This window comes from Mus caroli, unplaced genomic scaffold, assembly GCF_978045245.1.
Source record: "Mus caroli unplaced genomic scaffold, Mus_caroli_1 scaffold_11, whole genome shotgun sequence".
NCBI classification, from domain to species: domain Eukaryota; kingdom Metazoa; phylum Chordata; class Mammalia; order Rodentia; family Muridae; genus Mus; species Mus caroli.
The window spans coordinates 84,600,929-84,611,556 of NW_028227266.1; the positions used below are offsets into that span (position 1 = coordinate 84,600,929).

The following is a 10,628-nucleotide window of genomic DNA, read 5'->3' on the forward strand; positions in this document are numbered from 1 at the left end:
GCGTTCATTTCTAGATCTGAAGAAAATCAATTCCTCCTGTCTATTTGCATTGCTAATGATATCAAGAAAACATCAATGTAGGGGTAGGGAGGTGGCTCTGTGGGTAACAGCACTTGCTTTTCTTTCTTTTTCTTCTTTTTCTTTCTTTCCTTTTTTCTTTTTTCTTTTTTGTTTGTTTGTTTGTTTCCCGAGACAGGGTTTCTCTGTATAGCCCTGGCTGTCCTGGAACTCACTCTGTAGACCAGGCTGGCCTCCAATTCAGAAATCCGCCTGCCTCTTCCACCCAAGTGCTGGGATTAAAGACGTGCGCCACCACTGCCCGGCTTTTTCTCCCAGGCATGTTTGAGTCTGGCCTGCTGCTCTACAGCAAACTGCATCGCTGTGAGGCCAGCTTCAAGGTGCTCTTCCCGCTTTACGACCACCAAGACCAGCATGGAGATCAGATGGGAAAGGGAAACCGGAGGGTAAGCAGCACATTTTATGATGAGTCAGGCACACCCCGGGTGGAGCCTAGACTAACTGCCAACGATAACCCCTGTTGGGGGTAAGGAGAAGAAGGTCAAGCCAAAAGAGCAAGCTTCGGCTTCAGTAGGAGACCTTGTCTCAAGGGAGTGAGATGGAAAGTGATAGAGCAAGATACTCGGAATTCTCTTCACAGCTCTCAACATGCAATATTCTCCTCAGGCCTCGAGCACACGAAGGTGCAGGCACTTGTGCACTCAGACGCATGCACACACACACACACACACACACACACACACACACACTCACACAGGGAAGAGGGATTTCAGTGTAATTCCAACCCACACCTGTTAGCTTATGCTCAAGATCTAAACTGTGTTTGAGAACATAAGGACATCCTTACAATCAGGCTTAAAAAAAATTAAATACAGGGCCTGACAGTTAAAAAGCTCCGCAGTTAAAAGGGCTTGTAGCTCTTCCCGGAGACCTGAGTTTTAATTCCCAGTAAACACATTAGGTAGCTCATAACCTTCTGAAACTCCCGTTTCAAAGGATCTGATGCCTTCTTCTAACCTCTGTGGACACACACACACACACACACACAATAAAAACACACAAATAAAAAACAAAGATAACTTTTAATTTTACTGGTTTTTAAATCTATCTATATTTAATCAAAATGTAATTACATCATTTTCTCCTCTTCTCCTCCTCTCAAGTTTCCTGCCTCTATTTTCTGCGACCTCCATCGCTGTCAATTTGGTAGCCTCTTCTTTCCCAGTTATCATGTCATTCATACACACACACACACACACACACACACACACACACACACAAACACACACCCCTACAACTTGTGAATCTGTCTTTGTTTTTGTGTGTATATGGTTTCAGGGCTGACCACATTGTATCAGATAACCAACTAGGGGGTCTCCTTCCCTCTCTTACCAGTCAGCAGTTACCTCGGTTTCCTTGTCCTGGGGCGTGACCCTGTGAGATGATTAGCCCTGCCAAGTCAGCACGTCTAGCGATATTGCCATTGTTTAGCTCTCATTGTGTAGCTATTTCTGTGAGAAAATGTTTCACAGCAGGCTTCCTGGTACTCTGGCAGTGTCTTCAGCCACTAAGAGGCAACCAAAGGCAACAACCATAGTCGATGGATATTGTGAGTCACCTGAACTCGAATTGATTCAAATAGAATCAATCTTCCTAAGAGACTTCTCGTACCTTGTACTGGAGGGTTTTTTTGTTAGCCTACACTTGTGGAGAGCATTGTCAGTCCTAGTGATAAAACCCCTTTGCACTATAGGTATATCTATTTGCATGCATATGTGCATATATATTCATACACCATGAATTTGGATGTTTTTTTCTTTTTTCCCACATTTTTTATTAGATATTTTTTTCATTTACATTTCAAATGCTATCCCAAAAGTTCCCTATACCCTCCCCCCACCTTGCTCCCTTACCCACTCACTCCCACTTCTTGGCCCTGGCGTTCCCCTGTACTGGGGCATATAAAGTTTGCTAGACCAAGGGGCCTCTCTTCCCAGTGATGGCCGACTAGGCCATCTTCTGCTACATATGCAGCTAGAGACATGAGCTCTGGGGGTACTGATTAGTTCATATTGTTGTTCCACCTATAGGATTGCAGACTCCTTCAGCTCTTGGGTACTTTCTCTAGCTCCTATATTGGGGGCCCTGTGTTCCATCCTATAGATGACTGTGAGCATCCACTTCTGTATTTGCCAGGCACTGGCAAAGCCTCACAGGAGACAGCTATATAAGGGTCCCTTCAGCAAAATCTTGCTGGTGTATGCAATAGTGTCTGCGTTTGGTGGCTCATTATGGGATGGATCCCCAGGTGGGGCAGTCTCTGGATGGTCCATCCTTTCATCTTAGCTCCAAATTTTGTCTCTGCAACTCCTTCCATGGATATTTTATTTCGTATTCTAGGGAGGAATGAAGTATCCATGTGTTGGTCTAATTTGGATGATTTTTAAGGTAAATATAAAGTGATAAGATTCCTCGAAGCTTCACCCAACAGCCTTGGTGTTGTTTGTCTCGCCCCCTCCTTTCCCTTTGGTATTTATGTCCCTCTCTATTCCCCAATTGGATCCCTCCTCCCCATTTTCCCATTTCCAGCTTCATGTCACCAGAATCCTACGATTGCTCTTTTATTCCCCCGCCCCTATCCTTTATAATTTACTGGTTCTTGTGGTTGGTCCATGTTGTATATTCATACCTGGATATTTGGAGCTAGGAACTGCAGATAAAAGAGAGCAGAGAGAGCTCAGCCAGTCTGGAAATCACTATGGAGAATTCTCAAACAACTAAAAATCAATTTCCCATATGTCCTAGCTATATCACTCCTTGGCATATGCCGGGAAGACTCAACATCCCACTCCATAGATACTTGCTCAGCCGCGTTCCATTGGTGTTCTAGTCACAATAGCTTGGAAATGGAACAACCTCAGAGTCTTTCAGCAGATAAATGAATAGTGAAAACGTAGAACAAATGCACAATGGAATGCTAGTCATTGTAAAGAAAGATGAAATCATGAAGCTTGCAGGTAAATGGTTAGATAGTAGGTGAGGTAACCCAGGTACAGAAAACCAAATATCATATGTTGTCTTTAATAAATTTAATATGTGGTTATCAATGATTATTTTATTCTAAACTTACTCCATGGAGCAAATAGTATAAATGATATTTCACTAAAGACCTCAAGGAACCCTGTTCATTTTACTTGCTGATAATACAGCACACACTCAAGTCCAAGTGTTCTGCTTCTTCGTTTCCTCTTTGAAAGAAGATTCTGCTTCCTTTCCTTCACTGTTGCTCTCTTGGACCTATCAAGCTGGTCCATTTCTGGATGCCGAAATTAACAGTGGCTAATGGTTAGTGATGCTTTCCTCTAACCCCTTTCTAATGATGCTGTGATTCTCAAAATTCACTTGTTAAATTTTGGGAGGTGGGGGAGGGCGAAGTGTAGAGTGTTTAGAGAATACAGTAGATCTTAAGCAAATATGGCACAAAGTTGGAATTTATATGAATGTGCAGGAAGGGATTCCAAGATCTCCTTGGTGGGGAGCTACTATATTTACCCACAAAGTTCACGCCAAATGACTGAATTAATATGGCTGACAATAAATTAAATGAAACTTATCTATTGAGCACATACATAGGAACTCTGACAACCAGTGCAAAGCACCACAAGGCCACTTTAACTTCTCGATATGGAATAAGACGGATGCATAAGTATATCACAGATGGCAAAGTAAAACATTCCCATAGAGGACCCCGGAGTTATCAAGGTACACGTGTCGATCACAGTCCGCTGAGGGCGGTTGGGGAAAGTTTCTAATTGGAGTCATCTGTAAATAACTGGGGCTTGAAAGGATTTTTTTTTTGAGCATCTGAAACCAATCTATAATTTCAATATCTTCAGCACAGAGAAAACGATTTAAAAGATTTAAATTGTTAACAATTCAACCTTGAACTGGACCAAAATGATGACAAAGGAAAACCAGGTGGTTCTCCTGATTCTTTGAGGTCACTGGTCTTTCATGGTCACGAAGCTACTTTACAGCTCTACAAATTGCAGAAACTGTAGAAGACTGAGTAGTTCTGATGGTGAGCAACTCTAGTTGATCAGTGAGAAAGGTTTTACATTTTAGGTGGAAGTATGACTGGTTTCTCGACCTATCTTTCCTTACCTGACATCATAGTCTGTTTTGTGATTCCACCATAGCAGAATACTGATACTAACTAAGTAACTTATAAAAGCTAAGAATGAATTTCTTGTGGCCAGGGGGAGGTGGCTCATGCCTTTAATCCCAACACATGGGAAGCAGAGGCAGGTGGATCTCTGTGAGTCTAAGGCCAGTCTGCTCAGTAGAGCTAGTTCCAGGACAGCCAAGACTACATTAAAAAAAATCTATTTTTTAATAAGTCTAGGGGCTGACAAGCCATGAATCAAGGGAGTTTTCATGTGGTAAGGGGTTCCTTATTGTGTTGTATTGTGTCATCTAATAAGGAAAGAGGGAGGAGGGTTGGAGAGATGGCTCAGCAGTTAAGAGCACTGACTGCTCTTCCAAAGGTCCTGAGTTCAAATCCCAGCAACCACATGGTGGCTCACAACCATCTGTAATGAGTGAGATCTGATGCCCTCTTCTGGTGTGTCTGGTGTGCTTACATGTAATAAATAAATAAATCTTAAAAAAAAAAAAAAGAAAGAAAAAGAAGGAGGAGAGAAGGCGAGGGGAGAGGGCAGGGGGAGAGACAGAAATTCACCTTTATAACAAATCCACTAATCTAGTCTCCTGGTACCACAGTCCTGACATAATGGCATAAATCCATCACTAATGGTAGCATCCTAATCACCTGATCATCCTTGAGTTTTTACCTCTCAATGCTCTGGACACTGTTGTATTAGCGAGAGTTAGGTTTCTGTCTTAGTCACTGCTCCATTGTGTTAAGAGACACCATGGCCAAGACAATTCTCATAAAAGACAACATTTAATTGGGGGTTTCCTTACAGTTCTGGAGGGTTAATCCATGATCTTTGTGGCAGGAAGCAGACAGCTGAGAGGGGGAACATTTTGGGGGAGGTGTGAAAGGAGTTGGGGATGGGAAGGGGGAGTGAATATGTGATTGTCCCAAATATTTCTGGCTTGTATAGAACTGACAAAAACTGACCAGCACAACATCTTATAGGTTCCTGTAAAGGCCCAGAACTAGACAACCTGAAACAACAAAGGAGAAATTCCCTTTCTCTTAAAAAAAAAAAAATTTCCCTGGGAAAAATTTAAGTGAATGACCACTCAAATAGGAGAGATGCCAACAAAGAATTATAGATTATGTATTATTTTAAATAAATAAATTTCTGTATGTAAAGTGTACAAGCGTGAGTATGAGAGGGAGAAGGAGAGAGAGAAAGAGAGAGAAGAGAGAGTTTTTGCCATAGTTTAGGTTATAAGATAGTGTATTCATCACGATCTAGTATCATAACAGGAAGGATCTAGTTATGCAATTAAAATTAATTAAACTGCCTTCAGATCTTGATGTGAAAATTAAATGATTACATTCTAGAAATCTGCTGCTTAATGCTGTTCCATTTCTAACATAAAATAAACTTGGCACCACCAGAAAAGGTTGGAAGTGAACACTGCCTGGCGTTCTTCCACCAAACTTCCTGCTGTGGAAGATTGGTCCTTTCAAATAACACCGAGTACTGAACTGGTGTTTAATTTAAAAATCTTTAATCAACGAGGATCCCAACAACCACTTAAACTGTGCTGCCTGTCAGTTCTAACCACTAATTATGAAATCACTGCTAATGCCATATACAGAATAGAGCCTTGGAGTTAAGAGTCTGGGAGTGGTATTGGAAGAGATCAAGAGCTCCCCAGGCTACTTCAGAAAAGAGAATGCTGTAGTGGTTTTGTTGAAATGAAGCACAAGGTGTGGGAGTCCTTTTAAACAGAAACATCTCTGTACTCAACACAATGAACCGGTTTAAACATCTGCCACTCTGAAAGAGAATACTCATGTTTGTTTCTTGGTGATGAAAAGACAAAGAATTCTTTTCCTGAGTGTCAAGGAACCCTGAGGAGACTATTAAACCCGACTATTATTCCTGAGGAGGAATCTAGCTGATGGGTTATACTAGGAAATTCAGCAGATATCATACGAAGTCTAAAAGTTATATCTTTAATTTTCTCCAATGAGTCAGAAACATTTGAAAGTTTTCTCAGCATGTTTTGTGTTTTAATTTGCTTTCACGTCTACCTGTTCATTCTCAAGATGGCTACACAATGTAAGAAAGGCACAACAAGGTGAAAGCGATCCTGAGGAAGTCTGGCTCTCCACAGGTAAAGGGGGCGGGAGGTGGTGATTGACACTTTCCGATTTGGAGGTGAGAACCCAGTGAAGAGAGACCCTGGGAAACGTGGAAGGACATTGGAAACCCCGCAGCTGGAGAGGTGGGAACAGGAGAGAGACCCCCACCCTAGAAATACAACGTAGTGGAAGCAAAGCCACCTCCAAGGACAAGATAGATGTCTCTGAAAGAGTAAATGCATTCTGAGAAGCACAAATCATACAAATCAGAAATTTCAGCTCTGAGAAGGATCTTTGAAGTTTTCTTTCCATGTGGACAGAGGGAAGGTTGTTAACATTTTTCAATCTTCCTAAAGGGATCTGGCTCCTAAACCTAGATACCATCCTCACAGATGTAGCTCTTTAATGAGTGCAATTGAGACACCTTTTAAAGACTCCCATGCATGAAAACATTAAGGACAGATTTAAGTCAGAGAGTTTAAAAAGGACAGCAGTGCTCCAATGGTATCTCTTTTGTTGGATTATTCACACTTCCCTATGAGAGGCCAAACCTACTCCATCTTGGGACCGACCCATGGACCAGAAAGGACCCCATGGCTTGTCCTTGGCCAGAATTACCCCTTAGCTACTTCCTAGCAACAGTTAATCAGATTGTTTCAGATGTGCCTTCAGACCCTTTGTGCTTGTATACGGTCTGGCTTCAGAGTACTCACCTGTCTGTTTACAATAGACATTTAGTAAGATACGTGTCAGGATGGGCGCCCCCTTACTTACTTCCACTTCCTATAAAACCTTGTTCTGCTGAGGCTTCAAGGCTGCTTCGCCTTCCCTCCCAATCCTGCCCTGTCAGAGTTGGGTTGTAGAAGATCCCAAGCCAGAGCTTGTAATAAAGAGACCCTAATGCTATTTATTATTGCATTGGAAACGTCTCCTTGGTGGTCTTTTGGGGTTCACGAACGCTTCCTGGCATAACACCTAATCTCAGCAAAGTATGTTTTTTTATTTTATTGTGACGGGCAGGGGCAAAAGAGTATAAAAATGTCCAAAGTTTAAACGCAACAATCCCTCTAAATAATAAAATAGACTGTAGCCTTTTCTGTGCTCCGAAAAACAAATTAGATTTTCAAACTCCTGACATCAACAAGAAACTCCAGGATGGGAGAGAAAAGTGAAAACCAATCTCCACAAAAACCAATGACCAAACAAAAACAAACCAAACCAGTCAAATAGACAAAATCCTCGGGATTCCAAAGACTTGTTATTTATTAATACCTGGCGATTGATTCTAAATGTGACCCAATGACACGGGGTTTTTAAATGTGTCTGTCACTAGATGGCGCTGTATAAACACAAATAACTAGGCAAGGCACTCCAGTTCATCTCTTTGAAATTGGTGGCTTATTAGTATAAATACATCTTTAATGATAAACCTAACCCTCTTACAAGGCAACACATCAATACTTTACATCTCTATCAATAAGTGCTGACTGGTTCTGAGAATGGTTCAAAGGCAGCCTTAGGGTTGTTACACGACAGAGAGGAAATTGAATTTTAAAAAAGGTAAGAAAGTTAGCAAAATAGGAGAGGGGAGACAGGAAAGAGAAATAAATTCATGAGAGAATGTATAATTTGAATTTCCTTTGGTTCCCATTAGGGCTGCCGGAGCCTGGGAAGATCGTGGGCTTAGTGTTCTATCAGTAACATATAACTCATTCCTTTGCTACATCAGGAGGATTGGAGCTGAAAGGCCAGTACCGGCAGAGACAAGGACGGATTACACGTGCAAATAATTCCATAGCTCTTGGACTAAAGGAGACCGTTCGTCTTGTAATATTTCTTTTAAGTCACACACAGAAAGCCTTGGCGGGTTGCTATTAAAAAGCAACATTATAAGATTAGAAAGCACAGAGAAAGAAAGGATGTTTGAAAGGGGCACTGTAAAACTGTGAGGAAAAATCAGAATATGGATAACTACAGAGTCTGTATCATTCCATTTTTTAAGTGAAGAGAAAGGTAAGGAGTTTAGAACAGTTTGGGAAAGAAAGGTTAACTGTATGTGGAGCCTGGGGAATTGAGAGCATCTGGTTGTCGTCACACAGAAAAATATGGTTGAGACTGGATGGTGGGTAGGGGTAACCCAGGCCATCTGCCTTCCTGAAGAAGGCTGACTGTGTGCACTCCATTTTTCAGGAACACTGGGGCTGTATTCCACACAGGTGGTGTGCCACCAACTGCTTCCTCTCTGCACCACTTCTCCAGAAAGGGAGTGTGCGCGCACACACACACACACAATTTTAGGATGTCAAAGAAGTGAAGAAGACCATCTCCATTCCTGCAGTGGCCAGTATGACCAGTCTAATAAAGCCAGGGAGGAATGGAGAAATGTGAAGAACCCTGGTTTATTGAGCTTTCCTCCTGCACATATTCACCCAGTAAACTCTCTCCTCTTCCTTTGTGTTTCAGCCTACAAACACTGTGTCCTTTCTGACAGAATGTGTGTCTCTCAGCAGCAGGGAATACCTTGGTACCCACAGCACCTATTAAGAGGGGCAGAAAGAAAACCAAAACAAAAGATGGATTAACCTCCACCCTTATTTTTGATGACAAGAACTTAAATTTTACTTCCCATTTGCAACAATTCTGTGCTGTTCCAAAGATACATTTACATTAGGAAAGGGCTTCAGAGTCATTTGAGTTGCTTTAGAGAAAACATGGCGGCCAGTAAAACTGTGGAAAAATACAGAGCACAATGTTTGTTTGTTTTTTCTCTCACTAATTAAGACAGAATCTAATAAAGAATGCTGGATTTCAGAGATTGGGGAATTGTGTTTTTACCCATAGTAAAACATGAGGTTACTACTTTAGAAAGGCTTCGGCTCATTAATCTTGACACGAGTATTTAAAATAATTTAGTTTCCTTGGTAAATGGTCTGTAGATTCTTGAAAGTGCTGTTAGCTAAAATATTATTAATGTGAAAATGCATTCAACATGTCTCATAATTTTGCTGAGAAATGAGACGTGAATGATTCATTTTATGGTAGGGCGAGCTGGGTGTGGGGGAGAGAACATGACTGAGCTGTGTGACTCAATTTATGAGAGTTCTGAGTGACACGAAGGAGGCAGATTACCAGATCCACACACAGTTTCAACTCTGCTACGGATTCCCATTCAGCTCATCATCCTACCCACTTCTCTTCACTGTGAAAAAACACCATGATCAGGGCAACTTGGAAAAGGAAGTGTTTGATTGGGCTTATGGTTTCAGAGGGTCAGAGTCCATGATGGTGGCACAAAGGCATCACTGCAGGAGCAGCCAGGGCTCACATTGGACAGTAAGCAGGAGGCTGAGAGGGGAATGCTGGGAACAGTGAGAATCTTTGGAAGTGTTATCACCCTCCCCTAGGACTCTCCCTTCTCCTAATCTTTCCCTAAACAGTTCCACCAACTGGGGGCCAATTTTCGTGGGGGCCATTCTCACACAAACCACCACACTTATGAAAACCAATGTTGTGGAGAGTGAACCCCCCTGATGATGGTTGCTAACATGTTTATGACCATCTCAGCTAGTGCTAGCACTGTGGAGACCCAGGGCAACTAAAGAAAGAACTGGTCACTCTAACTACAAAGAAAGAGAAGTAGAGCCACAGTTGAACTGACTCCAGCTGGGGATAAGGTTTTTTGTTTGTTTGTTTTGTTTTTCTATAGAATCCCAGGAAAAATATTTGGTGAAAGTGAAATTTTGAGGGAGAAAGAGTCAAACTGGAGGAATGATTCACTCTGCATCATAATTTTAGCTGTTCTGCCAGAGCGTGAGGTGCCAGGTGTATTTTCCGCTTGCCTCCCGCAGAGCAGGGTTGGCTTTCTAACAGAATCTTTCTCTGCAACTTCCCGAGAGTCTCCTTCACTTTTCTCCCAGGTTATTCACCCCATAAAATCATTCCCAAGGTCTTCAAGAACCCCTTCCCTCAGGCCAGCTCCGTAACATCCTGCTCTGAATCCCCCCTCTCCTGGATCGTTACCTGCCTGCTCTCGGGTTATTCTATGGTTTACTTGACAAAGAGGTGTGTGTTCAGCCATATTTCTTATTGAAATAGAAGATCCTCATAGGCAGTAACCTTGTCAGCCTTCTCTCTCCATATAACAAACGCCCAGGTAGACTTGCAGCACTTCATCGCCATACAGCTCTAGGAACCGAGTTTTACAAGCATCACGGAGCTTCCTAAATTCACTGGGAAAACAAGTTCCCACTTAACGCTTGTTGCCAGTGTCTTCCTTCATTGAAGATCTCAGTAAGTTTCTGCTATCCCAGGTTGCATTGGC

General features: G+C 42.2%; 1 non-coding gene across 1 annotated transcript; it reads right to left on the reverse strand.

Moving 5' to 3' along the window:
- Positions 1-336: 336 nt before the first annotated feature.
- Positions 337-466, reverse strand: LOC115032012 (small nucleolar RNA SNORA61). The gene has a single exon (XR_003837661.1). It is a non-coding gene; the product is annotated as a small nucleolar RNA SNORA61 (small nucleolar RNA).
- Positions 467-10,628: the final 10,162 nt, after the last annotated feature.